Genomic DNA, 21,491 nt, shown 5'->3' with positions numbered 1-21,491 from the left:
TAGATGGAACGTTCTTTAGTGTAAAATCCTTATACTCATGGCCACAACTGTCCAAAAGACCATTTACTGCACATGAGACAAATAAATATACATTAAATTATGACTATAAAACAATAAAGGACCCCACGTGTTGTGGAGCTTCCTCCTTCCTCAGGAATTAAAGGGGTACTCCCGTGGAAAACTTTATATATTTTTTTTTTTAAATCAACTGGTGCCAGAAAGTTAAACAGATTTGTAAATTACTTATGTGATAGCCTGGGGGATGTAGGGTATGGAGAGCATAGCTGTGCTGTAATTAAAGGGTGTTTGCTAACCCTTGCTCTTCGTGACGCTAGGGTGAGGGCTCCTCAGTAACGCTTGTCCTACCGCCACCCTTCCCAAGAGCGATAAGGAGGTATAAAATAATAGATTGTCCACAAAAGGAGAGTTTTCTGAAACAGGATTAACTTTTACTGAAGGTTTTCTGCAAGCTTCAATAACAGAACAGTCTCTAAGCATAACAACTGCTTTCCTTGGAGATTTACAATGGTTGGGACTTTAGCATTTAGAGTATTTTAGTATTGTGCGCTGTTCCACTGGATTTAGGGGTTTAGTTGCAGTCCATTAGTCACGCAAGCATTAGCGGGGATTTAGATTTGAACTCACGGTTTTGGTTGAGCTGAGGCCGGTAGGTTTGGTTAGGCCTAGCGTGTCTTTGAAAGTTGCACAGAACCGTCCTGTTAGTCCGGCATCTACAAGAGCAGCAACCCAAGAGAGCGATAATTGGACGCAGCTCCCTTATATGGGCAGGGGCTGGACTAGTGCTAATTGGTCCATGCTGATGTCAATCACCATTACAAAGACTTGGGGGTAACACATGACCCAAGGACCTCCAAAGGTCCTCCAACATAGAGGTTAACCATAGAGGTTATTAGCATGGTCACATGACCGAAGGTCCTGCGACGCTGAACAAGCACTATACATTATCATAAAATATATACTATTATTAAAATATATACATATATTATCATTAGAGAATTAGACTTGAGAAGAGGTGACTAGGGGCTGTCCCACCTGAGGAACCCTACCTGAACGTAGTTACTCTGACTTTGGGGACCTCTACACTAGGTACGGTATGCAATACGGTACTGGGATACCACACTTATATTAAAAAATCTTAATCCTTCCAGTACTTATTAGCTGCTGAATACTACAGCGGAAATAGTTTTCTTTTTGGAACACAGAGCTGTCTGCTGACATCTCTGTCCATTTTAAGAACTGTCCAGAGTAGGAGAAAATCCCCATAGCAAACATGTGCTGCTCTGGACAGTTCCTAAAATGGACAGAGATGTCAGCAGAGAGCACTGTGGTCATGATGTCAGCAGAGAGCTCAGTGTTCCAAAAAGAAAACCATTTCTTCTGTAGTATTCAGCAGCTAATAAGTACTGGAAGGATTAAGATTTTTTTAATGGAAGGAATTTACAAATCTGTTTAACTTTCTGGCACCAGTTGATTTAAAAAAAAAAAAAGTTTTCCACAGGAGTACCCCTTTAATGCTATGTGTAGTTTGTAGCATTAATCCCTGAGGAAGGAGGAAGCTCTGCAATGCGTCGGGTCCTTTTATTGTTTTATAGTCATATTTTAATGAATATTTATTTGTCTCATGTACGCATGTCGTTTACAGTATATCGGCATTGGAAAAGAAACAGCTGGAGACCATCAGTGGGACGAGGCTGTGAGGGTGACTTTGGAAGCAAGGCGGCATGGGGGGAGCATAAGGACCGAGCTCCCCTCAGTGAAGTACTGTATTTATCGGCGTATAACACGCACTTTTTAGGCAAAAATTTTTAGCCTAAAGTCTACCTGCGTGATATACGCCGATAAGCCGCTGCAGTTCAATGATTTAAAGCGGACACTTTAAATCAATGAACTGCAGCGGCTTTGCAGGTGCAGAGACCTGCCGTTGCTGCCGGCTTCTCTCCCCCTGCCTGCCCTGGGGTCTAGAGCCCTGCTGCCGGCCCTTCTCTCCCGCTGGCTATCGGCGCCACTGCCCGTTCTCTCCCCCTGACTATCGGTGCCGGCACTGTCATTGCGCCGTGCCGTGCAGCGCATAGCAACAACGCAGGGGACGCACACCGGAGGCCTGAAGCAGCGCGGACCCGACCCCGGCAACAGGTAATTATGCAATCGGGGATGGGGGGAGGCAACGGGGCAGTGGCGCCGGCAATGGGTGCCGCTACCGCTTCTCTCCCCCTGGCAATAGGGCGCCGGCACCGATAGTCAGGGGGAGAGAACGGGCAGCGGCGCCGATAGCCAGCGGGAGAGAAGCGGCGGCAGCAAGGCTCTAGACCCCAGGAAAGGCAGGGGGAGAGAAGCGGGCAGCGACGGCCCCTCTCCCGCTGCCTTTCCTGGGGGTGTATGGGGTATACACATGCACACACACGCACCCTCATTTTACCATGGATATTTGGGTAAAAAACTTTTTTTACCCAAATATCCTTGGTAAAATGAGGGTGCGTGTTATAGGCCGGTGCGTGGTATACCCCGATAAATACGGTAAGCCAATTGAAGCATTACACTGTTATAACCTGTGGCATGGTTAAATAAAAGTTGGCTGTCCGCTCCTTTTATTCAGTTTTTTTGTTTTTGACTCTATTTTCCGCTGACCATATCCATATGAAAAACAACTCGATGGATTACACAATTGGTCTATCGTAAACTATTGTTTGTGTGTATATCATTTTATAAAAATGAATGTTCATATTTCAATAATTGTGTAAATAACTCTTAAAAAAAGACACACATATATAATAAATGAAAAAAAAAAGAAATATATATATATGTGGTGACGGAAGAGAGGACACTGTCTTGGGGTAGTGTAAGGTATTTAGGGTGTTGCTGTGCAGTATAGTTAAGGGCGATGTTAACCCGACGCCAGGGTGAGGGTTAAATGTTGTGTTCTTGTTAGGCCTATTGCCACCCTTCCCAAGAGCAATAGGTGATGCAGAAATAAAGGATTGTCCACAACCGCTGTTAACTGAAAACTTGCAGGAACTTTTACTGAGGAATTTCTGTACATGTAGTAATAATACCAGTCCAGATAACAGAGTCTCTTTACATATGGCTTGAGCAGCGATTGACAGTCGGTTGGGATCAGATAAGCCCAATTCAGCTTTTGTAGAATTGTATGGCAGAGATCCGCTGGATTTAGGGGAGTAATTAGGTCCAGTGATCTTGCGATGAGTAGCGGGGGATTGCTTAGTATATCCGCTATGCTATAGGCCTAGGCCAGCAACCTAAGAGAGGGATCAAGATGGCGCAGGTCCCTTATATGGGCAGGGCCTGGCCGTTTTGGATTGGTCCGTAACGACTGTCAATCACCGTTACAGTGCATTGTGGGTGCATACGTCACGGGAACCTCCAAAGGTCCTAAAGCAAAACCATAGAGTTTCCACCTAATCACGTGACCCGAAGGTCCTGCCACGCTGTGAACAGGTAGATAACAAAATATATACATATATATATATATTCCTATATTTACAGTTACCGTATATACTCGAGTATAAGCCGACCCGAGTATAAGCCGAGACCCCTAATTTCAACCCAAAATCCCAGGAAAAGTTATTGACTCGAGTATAAGCCTAGGGTGGGAAATACCTCATCCCCCCCTGTCATCATCCAGACCCGTCATTAACATCCTCATCATCATCCCCTTGTCATCATCCCACACATCCCCCCTTCATCATCCCCTTATCATCCCACACATCCCCCCCTTCATCATCCCCTTGTCATCATCCCACACATCCCCCCTTCATCATCCCCTTATCATCCCACACATCCCCCCTTCATCATCCCCTTGTCATCATCCCACACATCCCCCCTTCATCATCCCCTTATCATCCCACACATCCCCCCTTCATCATCCCCTTGTAATCATCCCACACCCCCCCTTCATCATCCCCTTGTCATCATCCCCACCCCCTTCATCATCCCCACACCCCCCCCTTCATCATCCTCTTCTCATCATTCGCCCTCAGTGGTCTTCAACCTGCGGACCTCCAGAGGTTTCAAAACTACAACTCCCAGCAAGCCCGGGCAGCCATCGGCTGTCCGGACTTGCTGGGAGTTGTAGTTTTGAAACCTCCGGAGGTCCGCAGGTTGAAGACCACTGCGGCCTTCAACATCATCCAGCCCCCTCTCACCCCCTTTAGTTCTGAGTACTCACCTCCGCTCGGCGCTGGTCCGGTCCTGCAGGGCTGTCCGGTGAGGAGGTGGTCCGGTGGGATAGTGGTTCCGGGCTGCTATCTTCACCGGGGGCGCCTCTTCTCCGCGCTTCCGGCCCGGAATGGAGCCGTTGCCTTGACAACGACGCATCTGCGTCGTTGTCAAGGCAACGTGACTATTCTGAGGCCGGGCCCGAAGCGCTTAGAAGAGGCCTCCCCGGTGAAGATAGCAGCCCGGAACCACTATCCCACCGGACGACCTCCTCACCGGACAGCCCTGCAGGACCGGACCAGCGCCGAGCGGAGGTGAGTACTCAGAACTAAAGGGGGGTGAGAGGGGGCTGGATGATGTTGAAGGCCGCAGTGGTCTTCAACCTGCGGACCTCCGGAGGTTTCAAAACTACAACTCCCAGCAAGCCCGGACAGCCGATGGCTGCCCTGGCTTGCTGGGAGTTGTAGTTTTGAAACCTCTGGAAGTCCGCAGGTTGAAGACCACTGCGGGTGGGGGAGTTCACTCGAGTATAAGCCGAGGGGGGTGTTTTCAGCACGAAAAATCGTGCTGAAAAACTCTGCTTATACTCGAGTATATACGGTATATTAATAAGAACGGCTATATAGTCATTAAATAAGTGTGAGGTGACAAGGGGAAAACTAGGCAAGAGGGACCCCAATGTCCTTTGGACTCTGACTATGGGGACCTCTATACAGGTAACGTATAAAATACGGTACCGAGACACCACACACACACATATATATATATATATATATATATATATATATATATATATATGTATAGTGTCTTTTATATTTGTTATGTCATAATTAATGATCTTGGACAATCTGAAACGCGTTAGGTTACTGTTCCAATTTGCCGTATCCCATGTTTTGTTCCAATAAAGTGTTGCTGCTTCTATGACATCTACTGCGCTGGACATCCCTTCTTTGAACGCGCAATATAAGTTCTATATAAATGAATCTAAATATGTAATAATTGCTAAATAGCAACACATGGCTAAGATTTAAGAAAAAAACAAAAAAACAAAAGCGAAAACGCAGGTAAACCACTGCATGTGGTCAACTGCAGTAAATGTCAGCGCAATGATAATGCAACCTGTGCGTCCACCCTAACCACAACACACTGAGTGGCACGACAACGCGCCCACAACGCAACCACAACCGGATTGTGTGTTGTCGCCCTATTGGTCAAGTTGTGTTGTCGCCCTATTGGTCAAGGTGCACATAAAGCAGTGTTTTCCAAACAATGGTGGAGATTTATCAAAACCTGTCCAGGGGAAAAGTTGCTGAGTTGCCCATAGCAACCAATCAGATCGCGTCTTTCATTTTTCAAAGGCCTTTTTCAAAAATGAAAGAAGCGATCTGATTGGTTGCTATGGGCAACTCAGCATTTTTTCCTCTGGACAGGTTTTGATAAATCTCCCCCGATGTGTCTCCAGCTGTCGCAAAACTATAACTCCCAGCATGCCCGGACAGCCAACGGCTGTCCGGGCATGCTGGGGGTTGTAGTTTTGGGACAGCTGGAGGTTTACTGGATGGGTAACACTGGCCTAGGCTAAAAGAGGGGCGATTATTACTCTAGGTGCCCCAAATGCACTACATCTTATACAGGAACATGCTTGTAAATTACCATTTATGTGTGTACTATTGAACCTTCTTATTTCTATACAGTATGTATTTGCTCTCATATACTGTTTTGTATATGTTGCTTTAAAGCTCTGCAGGTGCTTCGCTTCTTGTTTTTCTTCCTGCATTTTATTGTCTAAAGTCTATGGAAAATGATTATTTACCCAAAATGAATCTAAATGAGTGTTTTTTCCATACCGTACAGAGATCTGACAAGCGGACAAATAAACCTGCACATGCACCTCCAGCAGCTGCGCAAATATAGCACAGGGGAGTTTACCGAGTCCCATCTATGTGTCCTCTGAAGTCATCGTCCCTTTGATGTATTATAAGCAAGGTACAAAGTCCTGCAGGTCACCTTTATCTGGGCTACAGTGTCTAGAGTTCCCTATGAATTTAGCGTATTTTGCAAACAATAACATCACATGGAGATTTCTTCTAGCTAAATGGTAATATATATATATATATATATATATATATATATATGAACACAAACTCATTGGGGGCTATTTAGTAATAATGGCTTTGGTATGTGTTTTTTTTTCCCCTCCTTTTTTCATGGGTGGGTTTTCAACTCGCTGTACCAAATTTACAAAAAAATAAAAATAAAAATAAAAAAAATGGATCCGATGGATAGGGGATAAGATGTCTGATCACGGGGGTCCCACCGCTGGGGACCACCCCCATAGGCTTGTATTGAGGGGGCGGGGCGTGACGTCACGATACTCCGGCCTCATGGTCAGACTCGGAGGATCCAGCACTGTGTGCTGCTCACACAGGTGGGTGCTGAATGAGAGAATGTGGGGGTATATAGGGGATAAGATGTCTTAGGGCCGGAGTACCCCTTTAAGGAGATAGCTCCAGGAAGCTCTTTCAGAGGTGACTCCTTGTGTGTTACTGCAGGGCAGTTTAGTAGCCTTATTGTGAATGTCCTTTCTTTTACATTTCATTTTACATCTTTTCATTAGTAACAGAGTTATAAATCCTATTAGGAGAAGGAGGCGTTTCCCTCCCTTGTAGTGGTGGGATGTGATTGGTGCACCTGCTCATGCAGCCTTGTCCATGAGTCATCTCTTGTCCCTGACTCATGGACAAGCCTGGGGCTGCTGCAGGACTGGAAAGTGTCCCAGTAGGTATGGGGACCCCTAGTGGGGAGATTCTGAAGAGCCAATTTCTTGATAAACTACTAGAAAAATGTGAAACAGACATATTACAAAAGGTGTCTAATTTGCATCCGTAAAAACTTAATAGTAATTTAAATTTTAAAGTAACAATTTAGATAAACATGTAAACAAGTATGGTTTGTAAACTAAATAGTACCAAATATCCAGACTACCAAATATACAGACTTTTAAACATGTCTTTCCTAACCATATTGAAAAATGTTTACAAATAAAAAAAAATAAAAAATAGTTTTAAAAGTTCTTTTTTCTTTTTTTAGGAAATAAAAATATATATTTCAAAGAACAATGTGATCTTCTTATGTTAATGAGTAATTCAACTAATTTTTGTAATGTGTGCTTTTTATGCCACTTTTTCATGGTGGTAATTTGCGCCATTTTGAGGTGATTTGCGCCGAAATTAGCGACATTTCTAAAAAGTCGCCATTCATAAATTCCTGACCACTGCATAAAAGACACCAGAAACACGTCTACTACTGCAACAATCTAAAAAAAAGAGGTAAATGAAAAGTCGCAAGAAAAATCACTGCACCAAAAATTGCTTCACAAATACCCCCCCATAATGTATTCAAAAAACCCACTGAAAACACAAGCGTGCACATGAAAATGAGCCAAGCGTGCATGTGTATGGGGAAAGCGAGAGAGATAGTTGTCAGTTGAACACATTGGCCCTCATTTACTATTCTAAACCCGACCTCTTTTGTCGTTTTTTTTGGGCGCATCTTTGTCTGTGACATGTCGCAGACATCGTACGCCAGTCTGTGACACGATGCAACATTTTTTCCCGACAGAGCCGATGTGGATTCTCCCAAACCCGAAAAAGGGTCGTAACCCGGCATTTCTGAGCTTTCCCACGTAATTATAAAGGTTTTCAACCTGAATTTGTTGAATTGTTGTGGATTTTTTCCCGACAACTCAGAGGAGTTGGAAACCAAAACCAACAAAACCCACGTGCGACAAACAGGATGCGACATAATAATAAATACCAGGGGAAAAAAGCAGTCGGGTAAGAAAGCAACATAGACTTACAACACGATTGTAAATGAGGGCCATTAAGTGGGATATACCCTAAATGTCTGATACACAAGGGTCTCTTTTCTGTGGGATCTGCATCTATCAGCATTCATGGTATACCCTATGGATACACCACAAATCAAATGTCCAGATGAGGTAACACAGAGAGTGTGTCTGATAACAGAGACTTTTTATTTCTATAAGGACTAAAAGGTTTTCCAGGCTAAAATGAACGATGGCCTATCCTCGGCAAAGGCCATTGATCGCTGATTCAGTGGGGCTGCAGCATATGGATGTACAGTATGTAGTGAATGTGGTGCCAGAAACAGCTGGCACCATACACTGCATAGTGGTCACGCCTAGAAACTGCAGCTCAGATCCAGTTTACCTAAACAGCATCCCGCTTTTCAGCAATCGATAGCCTATCCTAAGGATAAGCCATCAATTATTTTTGCCCGGAAAAAAAACTTTTAAAGACCAAACAAATTTTTTATTCTTGCTATTCTGCTATACTTTTCATCAACAAAAATCTCTGAAGTCTTGTTTTTTGAAAAACAATTAGCAGTTTCTACACTTAAAGGGGTTCTCCACCTTTTATTTTTTATTTATTTTAAAGGCCACAAAAAAAAAATGGCACAAAAAACTGTTACTTACCTCCCCCTCTATTCCCTGCTGATATCCGGTTCTGCCTCCATTTGACGTTCTGGTCATGATTTAGGAGGTCACGTGACTGCTCAGTGGCCTCGGCAGTCATACTCTGTACTCCTGGCATCATGGCAGCCATGATTTGAGGAGTATTGAACGTGAGGCTGCAAATTGACTGAGGCAGTCACGTGGCTTCCGCTCCTAAATCAAGACTGTCCAGAGAAGGAACAAATCCCCATAACAAACCTCTCCTGCTCTGGAAAGTTCCTGACACGAACAGAGGTGTCAGCAGAGAGCACTGTGGTCAGACTGGAAAAATTTACACAACATGATCAGGTTGCGTTGTAGTTTGTAAACGCATCACGACAATTTCCTAGAGTAAGAATTGGAAATACTTTATTGCAATACTAAGAAGAAGGGAAGGGAGGTTTAGCTCAGTAGGTGTAGTAAAAGCAGAAACACTTTACTGGAACATCACATGGGATATAGCATACTGAAACAGTAACCCCGACATATTTTGGATCCTCCAAGATACTTAATCCTGGTATAACAAAAAAAAAGTCACACACACACATCTACATATGTATGTATGTATGTATGTGTATATATATATATATATATATATATATATATATATATATACACACACACACACACATTTATAATTATTAGTGATAATAATAATTATAATAATAATATTTTATAATGTGTGCATAATATATAAATATATATATTTTTATTTATTAAAATGTCTTATGTATTTGTTATATATTTGTTAAGTAATGATCTTGGACTATCCGCAATACATTGGAGTTACTGTTCCAATATGCTGTATCCCATGGCATGTTCCAATGAAGTGTTGCTGCTTCTATGACATCTACTGCGCGGGACATCCCTTCTTCAAATGAGCTATATAAGTTCTATATAAATTAATCTAAATAAGTATTAATTGCTAAATAGCAACACATGGCTAAGATTTAAAGGGTACCTCTCATCAAATAAACTTTTGATATATTTTAGATTAATGAATGTTGAATAACTTTCCAATAGCATGTTAATGAAAAATATGCTTCTTTCTATTGTATTTTTCCCGATCAGTCCTGTCAGCAAGCATTTCTGCCTCATGCTGGAGTCCTAAACACTCAGAGCTGCCAGCCTGCTTTGTTCACAGCCAAACAGGCTGTGAACAAAGCAGGCTGGCAGCTCTGAGTGTTCTCCTTTGTGAACAAAGCAGACTGGCAGCTCGTAGTGTTTAGGACTCCAGCATGAGTCTGAAATGCTTGCTGCCAGGACTGGTAGGGAGACCCCTAGTGGTCATTTCTTCAAAGTGGAAAATTAAATAGAAAGAAGCATATTTTTTAATAACATGCAATTGTAAAGTTATTCTGCATACATTAATCTATAATATATCAAAAGTTTTTTTGATGAGAGGTACCCTTTAAAAACAAACAAAAGTGAAAATGCAGGTTAACCGCAACATTTTAGAAGCAATAACTTCATGTGGTCAACAGCAATAAACTGCGACACAATGATAACGCAACCAGTGTGTCCACTGTAACCACCACACAGTGGCACGACAACGGATCCGCAACGCAACCACAACCGGATTGTGTGTTGTCACCCTATTGGTCAAGGTGCGGATAAAGCAGTGTTTTCTAAACATTGTGTCTCAAGCTGTTGCAAAACTACAACTCCCAGCATGCCCGGACAGCCGTTGGCTGTCCGGGCATGCTGGGAGTTGTAGTTTTTAAAATGGCTGGAGACACATTGTTTGGAAAACACTGAGAAAGAGGTTAAGCAAAATCCCTGCTATGCTTACTTGTCAGTACAGAGCAGTAACAATAGGTGATATGGTGTATGCAAAATAAGGTCATTGAGAAAACGATTATATCAGCGAAAAACAAGATTTCCCAACCAAATGTTCTTTCGTATAACTTCAGCATTCACTGTGAAAAATAAGAGCGGAGTCCTGACACACAGGGGCCCATGCACTTTGCATACATTTGCGTGGCTTCCTCCTTCGCCAGGTGATCTCTGTGTAAACATACAGGACACTACGCTGAATACGTGATGAGATGTACACAATGCTGATATGATAATTGATCCTCGCCTACACCTCCCGATTCCCCAGCGGAGGACTTCATTTCCTGGAAAGATTAGGGGTTTTAAGCGATGCCAGAGCACAAAAGTCTTCTGTTGAAGGTCATGAAGAATTAACAGGGGCGGCCGAGCTGGAGTTGGGCATTTTAAATTTTAATAGGTACAAAGTGTGATGTAGCCCGGGCCTTATGACTGTTATTTAAGGGGTACTCCGGTGGGAAATCATTTTTTTTTTTAAATCAATCGCTGCCAGAAAGTTAAACAGATTTGTAATTTACTTCTATTTAAAAATCTTAATCCTTCCAGTACTTATCAGCTGCTGTATGCTCCTGTATTTCTTTCTGGAGTTCTTTTCAGTCTGTCCACAGTGCTCTCTGCTGACACCTATGTCCATGTCAGGAACTGTCCAGAGCAGGAGCAAATCCCCATATCAAACCTCTCCTGCTCTGGACAGTTCCTGACATGAACAGAGGTGTCAGCAGAGAGAACTGTGGTCAGACAGGAAGTAACTACACAACTTCCTCTGTAGTATACAGCAGTTGATAAGTACTGGAAGGATTGAGATTTTTTAATAGAAGTAATTTACAAATCTGTATGACTTTCTGTCTCCAGATGATTTTAAAAAAATTGTTTTCCACCAGAGTACCACTTTAATGGCAATTGTTTTGAGCATTTTTATAAATAAACTTAAGCACATAGAACCGGGTCTACACATAGCAGCAGAGTCCTATTGTTTTCAATGGGATTCTGCTGCACTGTGTACACGGCTGAATTTCCATGGCGGAACCATCTGCCAATTCAAGCCTCCGAGGTGAAGAATACATGTCAATTGTTTCTGTGGAATCCGATCGGAAATGTATTGCTGATTGCTGTTAGGGTTTAGGATTAGGTTTAGGGGTAAGGGTTAGGATTAGGTGTTCGGATTAGGGTTATGGGTTAGGATTAGGGATAGGTGTTAGGATTTGAGGTTAGGGTTAGGATTAGGTGTTATGATTAGAGGTTAGGGGTTAGGATTAGGGAGTGAGAGGGAGCTGGCTGTAAAGCACAAAAGTGTGTCCCTGTTCGGAGGGTCACATTCCACTACAGGGACACAGTTTTCTTCATGACACCGGCATGTTATGCCAGCGCCAGCTGTCTGAGGATCCGGTAATTTAGCGAAGAAAAAAAAATAGTACATGCACTAGTTTTTATGACAGGCTTGCTGACAAAGCTTCATAAAGGGGATAATGGGAGTTTAGCCTTGGGGTAGTTTAGGCGGCAAAGTACATTAAAGAGTACCTGTCATGATCTTGTTAAATGTTATAATCCTCCCAGTTCACTGCCCCCATCACGATAAACCACCCCCTGCCTTTATTTTTATTATTTTATAGTTTTCTACCTTGATATTGCTCTGGATTTTCTGCTCAGTCTCAGTCAGATTCACAGACTGGGAAGGGGCGTTCCCCAGCAGGCGTGACATTATCTGAAGCCATACAGGGGAGAACTTCATCCCGCACTCTGCTGCACACAGCCCAGAGCAGTTCAGTGTGAGATGAGCTATGATTGGATAGGGCTGCACACACCCATCTCAACATTTCCTGAGTTTGAACTTCTGCCAGGCCAGCAGGAGTCCAAAGTCTGTGCAAAAGATAGGGGAAAATGTGCTCTGGACAAGTAGGGACGCACCTAGTGGCAGCTTTTTTAAACACAAATAAAACAACAGAAAACTTCATTTTTTTAAACAAAGTATTTTAGAAAGATTTTTTATTTACCAAAAGGAGTGCAATAGCAAAACATTTTTTTATGAAAGTGCCCATTTAATTCCTACAAGCTTCTTTCAGAGGTGCGGGATGGTTACAGAAATTTCTGCAATACACGGGCGGTCATTCCTCACATTTGAATGTACACGCGGGCACTAGGACCGCTCGGAAATGCGCTGACGGCAATGCATTTTCAAGCGAAATCCGCAGGAAGAATAGACAAGTCACATAGACATGTGGACACTGGAATCTGTGCAGCCGAATCGCAATGAAATCAATGGGACTTTGCAGGCGGCATTCCGTACAGACATTCCGCCATGTGAACATACCCTTATACTGACATGATTCTTACATGTTAAGTAATGCACGTATCAATAAATTATATCACCGCTATATGCCGTGCTCGGTTTTGGGGCCAGGAATATTATGTCTAGTTGTAACTAAGCATTAGAAAAAGGTTTTATATATTGTAAGTGAAAATTTAAGGCTGAGTTTGCAGCATTGTAAAACTAAATAGAAGCATCAAGGGACCGGAGTCAATTATAAAGACCTAATGCACGGGAGGCTTCTCCGGGGGATTCTGTGATATGGTGGCTGTTGATGGAAGCTGCTGCTGCACTTGGAATGGAGACATGTTATGTTTTCCAGCGGCTTTTATTACTGCAGCATATAACTACCACCTCAGCACGCTTCTCTGCTGAATGCAGTCACATGTATTGTAGAACATGGACCCAGCATGGAACCAGTATTTCACAACCAGTGCACCTCCAGCTGTTTCAAAACTTCAATTCCCAGCATGCCCGGACAGCCAAAGGCTGTCCGGGCATGTTGGGAGTTGTAGTTTTGCAACAGCTGGAGGCACACTGGTTGAAAAACACTGCTGCAGATGGTCTGGTATAAGTTTATATCGAATTTTACATGGTGTTCTCAGGGCCGGCTCTGCCTATAGGCAAGATTGGCAGCCGCCTAGAGCGCCTTCTTGATAAGGGCGCCACTCTGCCTATTTCATTAAAGTAAGCCAGCATCCGAAGCACCCGCCCATCCAAAGCACCTGCCCATCAAGCAAAACCCCGCCACACTACGCCCACCCCACACATACCATAATAATCAGCATTTTTCAGCCTGCTGTAGAAGCGCAGTGCCACCTTCGAGGCAGACAGGGGCGATCACTAAGATCAGGTCCGTCCAACATCCTGAAATCGCGTGCGCTTCCATACATCGGGAGGAGCCAATGGGCGGGGTCAAGGAGCAGCAAAATTAGCTTTCGCCTAGAGTGGCAAAAATTCTTGCGCCAGGCCTCGGTGTACTTCAAACTAGAATCATGGCCCAAAATTTAAGCAAGGCCCATACCTCCTTTGTTGAACCTGGTGGAAAAGTGTCAGAAAAGTATAAACTCATCCTAAATGTGGTGCAAAGTCACATGAGTCTGTTGCATTTGCAAAAGTAAATCTGGACCATTGAGTTGCAGATAACAGGAGAATCGTCTTTTACAACAAGGTTTGACCTACTGATTCGCCTGTTGCAAATTTGATTCTCGGCTTGTTACTGTTTGTGCTACGTAGCATACCACACACTACTGTATGCATCATCGCTCACGTAGACCTATCAGGATCACCAGATAGGTGATAGAGCACCAGCTCACTGCAATACCACAAAGTCCCGCCCCCACAATAATGTTGGTAAGAGCTACATCTGTACTCCATACAAGATATGACCACAGAAAGAGCAAATATGATAATCCTGCACCTTACTAGTTGAAGGGGTTGTCCAGGCAAAATGTTATTTTTAAAGTCTGGGCAGGAAGAGGTTAAATGGGCACTGTCAGATAAAAAAAAAACGTTTTATATGTTATAAATCTTGGCAAAACAATGACCTTTTTAATATACGTCATAAAAATGTTTATCTCCTTTTTATAGAAATCATGGTTTATAAAAAAAAGACCACGAGGGGTCCCCATACCATTCAGAACATAATCCTGTCTGGCTGCAGCATCATCTTTGTCCCAGCTGAAGCACAGGCAGGGACAAAGGCCAGGAAGTGAGGTTGGGACTAGCATTCCTCTGTGCTCACTCCTGTCCTGTCTTTCTGTCTGAAAACAGAGCAGCATGCAGTGAATGGATAAAGAGACCCAGTACAGCACAGCAGACTCAGGGCAGAAGAGGAGTCATGCAGAGTGAGGACACGTCCCCTCCAGAGCACAGGATCAAAAACCAAGTGAGCACTAAAAAGAAGGCATTTGTGAGAGGAAAATAAGTGCTAGACACAAATATTATATCTCTATACTAGCTGAGTACCCGGCGCTGCCAGGTTTTTCCTTACTAATCCTTTTTGGGGAGGAAAATAAACAAAAGGAGGAAGCTTTTGAGTTCATATCCCGTCCTCCTATCCCGTCATCATATCCCGACCTCCTATCCAGTCATCATATCCCGACCTCCTATCCCGACCTCCTATCCTGTCCTCCTATCCCGTCCTCCTATCCTGTCCTCCTTTCCTGTCCTCATATCTCGACCTCCTTTCCCGTCCTCCTTTTCCGTCCTCCTATCCAGTCCATCTATCCCAAACTCCTATCCTGTCCTCCTATCTCGACCTCCTATCCCGTCCTCCTATCTCGACCTCCTATCCCGTCCTCCTATCCCGTCCTCCTATCTCCACCTCCTATCCCGTCCTCCTATCTCGACCTCCTATCCCGTCCTCCTATCTCGACCTCCTATCCCGTCCTCCTATCCCTTCCTGCTATCCCGTCCTCCTATACCGTCCTTCTATCCCGTCCTACTATCCCGACCTCCTATCTCGACCTCCCATCCCGTCCTACTATCCCGACCCGTTATATGTGTACCAGGTATTGAAATATCTCCAGCCGTACGGATGTTATGTGGGAACATACATTTCCCATTGATTTGCATGGGACATTAAACAAAAAACCCGACCCTCACAAATGGGGGTAGTTAACCCCTTAAGGACCCGGGCTTTTTCCGTTTTTTCATTTTCAATTTTTCCTCCTTAACTTTAAAAAATCATAACTCTTAAAAATTTTCACCTAAAATTATATATAATGGCTTAATTTTTGCGTCACTAATTCTACTTTGTAATGACATTAGTCATTTTACCCAAAAATCTACGGTGAAACGGGAAAAAAAATCAATGTGCGACAAAATTGATGAAAAAAACACTATTTTGAAAGTTTTGGGGGCTTCTATTTTTACGCAGTACATTTTTTGTCAAAAATGATACCTTATCTTTATTCTGTAGGTCCATACGGTTAAAATGATACCCTACTTGTATAGGTTTGAATTTGTATCACTTCCGAAAAAAATCATGAATACATGCAGGAAAATTTATACGTTTAAAATGGTCATCTTTTGACCCCTATAACTTTTTTATTTTTCTGTGTTCAGGGCGCTTTGAGGACTCATTTTTTGCGCTGTCATCTGAAGTTTTTAGCGGTACCATTTTTGTTCTGATCAGACTTTTTGATCACTTTTTATTCACTTTTTTGTGGTATAAAAAGTGATCAAAAATGCGCTATTTTGGACTTTGGAATTTTTTTGCGCGTACGCCATTGAACGAGCGGTTTAAAAAGTGGTATATTTTTATAAATCGGACATTTCCGCACGCGGCGATACCACATATGTTTATTTTTATTATTATTTACATAATGTTTTTTTTATTTTTGGAAATGCCGGGTGATTCAAACTTTTATTAGGGGAAGGGATAATTGAAAGGGTTAATGATTTTTTTACACTTTTCTTATGCAACATTATAGCTCCCATAAGGGGCTATAACATTGCATTTACTGATCTTTTACACTGATTGATCCATTCCTATGGAGATGGATCAATCAGTGTTTTCGGCGATTGAATGCTCAAGCCTGGATCTCAGGCTTGAAGCATTCATTCGGCGATCGGACAGCACAGGAGAAGGTAAGAAGACCTCCTCCTGTGCTACAGCTGTTCGGGATGCCGCGATTATACCGCGGCGATCCCGAACAGCTCCCTGAGCTAGCCGGGCACTTTTACTTTCGTTTTTAGCCGTGCGGCTCAGCTTTGAGCGCGCGGCTAAAGGGTTAATAGCGCGCGGCACAGCGATCAGTGCCGCGTGCTATTAGAGGCGGGTCCCGGCTTCACTATGACGCCGGGCCCGCCGCGATATGATGCGGGGTCACCGCGTGACCCCGCGTTATATCACAGGACCGGGACTCATGACGTATGCATACGTCATGGGTCCTTAAGAGGTTAAGGGTTAAATTAACTATCCTATATTTTAAGTGGATATATAAGTAACATGTGACCAAGTATTATCGAAATATCTCAAGCCGTTTGGAAGTTATGCAGTAACATATATTTCCCATTTGACTTGTATGGGACTTTAAACATTTGCCCCTGGCAAATAGGGGTGAGTAAGGGTTAAATCACCTATCCCATGTTTGTTGTAGACATATAAGTAACATGTGTGCCAAGTTTCATGTTAATATCTTTAGCCGTTTGGACGTGATGCTGGAACATACAAACATACATACACACACACACACATTGAGTTTTATATATATTTACTAGCGTTGCCCGGTTTTTCCTTCCTAATCCTTGTTGGGGAGGAAAATAAACAAAGGAGGAAGCTTTTGACGTCATATCCCGTCCTCATATATTGTTGTCATATCCCAACCTCCTATCCCGACCTCCTATCCCGACCTCCTATCCTGTCCTCCTTTCCCGTCCTCCTTTCCCGTCCTCCTTTCCCGTCCTCCTTTCCCGTCCTCCTTTCCCGACCTCCCATCCCGACCTCCCATCCCGACCCGTAATATGTGTACCAGTTATTGAAATATCTCCAGCCGTACGGAAGTTATGTGGGAACATACATTTCCCATTGATTTGCATGAGACTTTAAACAAAAACCCCGACCCTCACAAATGGGGGTAGTTAAGGGTTAAATTAACTATCCTATATTTTAAGTGGACATATAAGTAACATGTGACCAAGTATTATGGAAATATCTCCAGCTGTTTGGAAGTTATGCAGTAACATATATTTCCCATAGACTTGTATGGGACTTTAAACATAAACCCCGCCCCTGGCAAATGGGGGTGAGTAAGGGTTAAATCACCTATCCTATGTTTGTTGTTGATATATAAGTAACATGTGTGCCAAGTTTCATGTTAATATCTTTAGCCGTTTGGACGTGATGCTGGAACATACACACATACATACATACATACATACATACACACACACACACACGTTGAGTTTTATATACATATATATATATATATATATATATAATTAGAAGTCACATACAACATTTTTTTTTCGTGGGTACTCTTTAACCCCTTAAGGACTCAGGGTTTTTCCGTTTTTGCACTTTCATTTTTTCCTCCTTACCTTTTAAAAATCATAACCCTTTCAATTTTCCACCTAAAAATCCATATTATGGCTTATTTTTTGCGCCACCAATTCTACTTTGCAGTGACATCAGTCATTTTACCCAAAAATTCACGACGAAACGGAAAAAAAAATCATTGTGCGACAAAATCAAAGAAAAAACGCCATTTTGTAACTTTTGGGGGCTTCCGTTTCTACGTAGTACATTTTTCGGTAAAAATGACACCTTATCATTATTCTGTAGGTCCATACGGTTAAAATGACACCCTACTTTTAAAAATGTCCTCTTCTGACCCCTATAACTTTTTTATTTTTCCACGTACAGGGCGGTATGAGGGCACATTTTTTGTGCCGTGATCTGAAGTTTTTATCGGTATGATTTTTGTTTTTATCGGACTTTTTTATCACTTTTTATTAATTTTTTAATGGTATAAAAAGTGACCAAAAGACGCTTTTTTGGACTTTGGAATTTTTTTCGCGTACGCCATTGACCGTGCGGTTTAATTAATGATATATTTTTATAGTTCGGACATTTACGCACGTGGCGATATCACATATGTTTATTTTTATTTACACTGTTTTATTTTTTTTATGGGAAAAGGGGGGTGATTCAAACTTTTATTAGGGAAGGGGTTATATGACCTTTATTAACACTTTTTTTTAACTTTTTTTTTGCAGTGTTATAGGTCCCATAGGGACCTATAACACTGCACACACTGATCTCCTATGCTGATCACTGGCGTGCATTAACACGCCTGTGATCAGCGTTATCGGCGCTTGACTGCTCCTGCCTGGATCTCAGGCACGGAGCAGTCATTCGTCGATCGGACACCGAGGAGGCAGGTAAGGGCCCTCCCGGTGTCCGGTCAGCTGTTCGGGACACCACGATTTCACCGCGGCGGTCCCGAACAGCCCGACTGACTAGCCGGGATACTTTCACTTTTGCTTTAGAAGTGGCGGTCAGCTTTGACCGCCGCTTCTAAAGGGTTAATACCACACCGCCGCGATCGGCGATGTGTGGTATTAGCCGCGGGTCCCGGCCGTTGATGAGCGACGGGACCGACGCGATGTGATATGGGGTCGCAGCACGACCCCGCTTCATATCGCGGGAGCCGGCGCAGGACGTAAATATACGTCCTGCGTCGTTAAAGGGTTAAGTACCAAAACAAAACAACAATCTCTTACCTAGGGCATTGCTCAGTGAAGTATAGTTCCTGGAGAACACCCATAGGAATTGGGAACTAAGCTGCCTAGTTTTGCCACCAACTAAAACCAGCCCCAGAATCAAGTTTCACCATGCTGATACATTAAAGGGGTACCAAAGGATAGGCGATAGGATGCCTGATCGCGGGGGTCCCGCCGCTGGGACCCCCGTGATCTTGCATGCCGCACCCCGTTAGAATCAGTCCCCGGAGCATTTTCGCTCCGGGTCTGATTACTGTCTATCACAGGGACAGACCATTGTGACATCACTGCTCCGCCCCCATGTGATGTCACGTTCCGCCCCCTCAATGGGAGGGGGCGTGACAGATGTCACAAAGCTCTGTCCCCGTGATCGACAGTAATCAGACCCAGAGCGAACACGCTCCGGGGACTGATTCTAACGTGGCGCGGCGTGCAAGATCACGGGGGTCCCCAGCCACGGGACCCCCACGATCAGGCATCTTATCCCCTATCCTTTGGATAGGGGATAAGATGTCTAAGCGCCAGAGTACCCCTTTAACAAAATATTTCTTCACCGGCTTCCTTTTTTTTTTTTTTTTTGGAGATTTCATCCAGTGCATCATAAAATCTCATAAATCTTTGATGTCTCAACACTAAAACTCAGGAAGGGAGCGGAGGAGCCAACCTGAGCCTTTAAAGTAGATAAGACAAGAAGTAGACGGTTGGGACTGTGGGCGTACATGGAACACATCAATGAATGCATACAGTACTGACCTATATTTTAAACCGGGCCTATTTTTGGCTAAGTGAGTCATGATACATTTACAGATAGATGATATCCTTACAATATTCTACATCCAAAGAATTCAGAGCGCACTCACCCGGAGTCAGTCGCCGTACCAGAGATTCCAGCACCGGTAATCCTCGGTCCATCAGGAAAATCGCAGGAGATTGAGTGGGGGAGTTCTCAGACGCAGGCCACGGTCCGTATCACGCCCTCACGCCCTTCGGCCCTCTGGCAGTGTATATGTCCGTACGACCGGATGAATATATAGCTGTGTATATATTTAGCGGTGCCGGTGATTTCACCTCTTTGTATGTGTAGATCCTTACAATATTATTTCATTTTTCTTCTTTGATAATTCATTGATTCATTTACCGATTCTTAGTGGCAGGTCATACACCTTTTCTCATCAATGAAGCAGTGTACATTTCTGAACATGACCCTCTCACCTAGGATAACATTACCTGTCATGTCACAGAAAAAATAATGCTTATATATGTTACTCTCTAGGTCATGCAGATGCTTTACATGTCTTTTTTATGTGCCTTTCTTCTGTATATTGCTCACAAGTCCCTCTGCCCGGCTGCTCACTCATTCTGACATCCACTGCTCAGGAAGGGGCGTGTCTGAGGCAAGCACTGAGCCTGCCTTCACTCCCCATGCATTCACTTTCTTCCTGAGTCTGCTGTGCTGTTCTGGGTCTCCTCATCCAATGACTGCAATCTGCTCTGTAACCCCTATCCCTCTATATTCATGCAGTTTGACAGACAGGACAGGAGTGAGCACAGAGGAGGGCTAGTCCCAGTCTCCCTTCCTAGACTTTATCCTAGCCTGTGCTTCAGCTGGGACAAAAGATGATGCTGCAGCCGGACAGGATTATGTCCAGGATGGTATGGGGACCCCTAGTGGTCTTTTTTTATGAGCCATAATTTCTATAAAAAAGAGATACATTTTATAGGAAGTATATCAGAAATGTAAATGTTTTGCCAAGATGTACAACATATAAAAAGTTTTTAAATCTGACAGTGCCCATTAAAAAAGTAGTAAGGGCGTATTTAGGGTAAATTTGCTGTATACCAAATCTATGTCCATAGAGTTGGCAGATACCTCCTACTTCCTGTCTGTGTAACGCCTTTTATAGCAGTGATCTCGAAACTGTGGACCTCTAGCTCTTTTGAAACTTAGATTTTGCAACATTTAGAGGTCCAGTTTGAAGGCCACTGCTCTATAGATTGTTCTCTGGGCCTTCCTAGTCTGTGGGCTTTGCATTCAGTCAAGGAACTTCTCAGTGAATACAGGTGACAAAAGATTCATGAGGTTTTAGATGGACCTTCTGACGGTCTATCTAAAAAGGAAACAAAGCTGCAGATTCACTTTTACTTGTTCGTTTTGTCCAAAACAAGAGATCGGTCTCAAAGTTTTACTAAATTTTTCTGTCTTATATTAAACTTTTTTGCCCACTGAATTTTTGTAAACAAGAGTCCGCTATAGGCAGCACATAGAGCCCCTCTTTAGGCATCACATAGTTAGATTCCACCCTTTAGACAGCACATAGTTAGATCCCCCCATGTTAGGCAGCACATTTGGGATTTGAACCCAAGGCCCCAGCGCTGCAGCGCTGCAATGCAGCAGTGCTAACCTCTGAGCCA

At 43.4% G+C, this 21,491-nt stretch overlaps 1 protein-coding gene across 1 annotated transcript in view; it reads left to right on the top strand.

Annotated features, from left to right (window-relative positions):
* The first annotated feature begins 3,208 nt into the window (after positions 1–3,208).
* Positions 3,209–21,491, top strand: part of SLC38A11 (solute carrier family 38 member 11) — a 224,105-nt gene continuing 205,822 nt past the window's right edge. Inside the window, exons 1-2 of the mRNA XM_056534818.1 lie at positions 3,209–3,474; positions 6,049–6,180. The gene's annotated coding sequence lies outside the window, so the exon portion shown is untranslated. The remainder of the gene's footprint in view (positions 3,475–6,048; positions 6,181–21,491) is intronic.

The sequence above is a fragment of the Hyla sarda genome, chromosome 8 (genome assembly GCF_029499605.1).
Source record: "Hyla sarda isolate aHylSar1 chromosome 8, aHylSar1.hap1, whole genome shotgun sequence".
Taxonomy (NCBI): Eukaryota; Metazoa; Chordata; class Amphibia; order Anura; family Hylidae; genus Hyla; species Hyla sarda.
The sequence above is the reverse complement of the archived record's forward strand: the minus strand, read 5'-3'. Positions and strand labels throughout refer to the sequence as shown.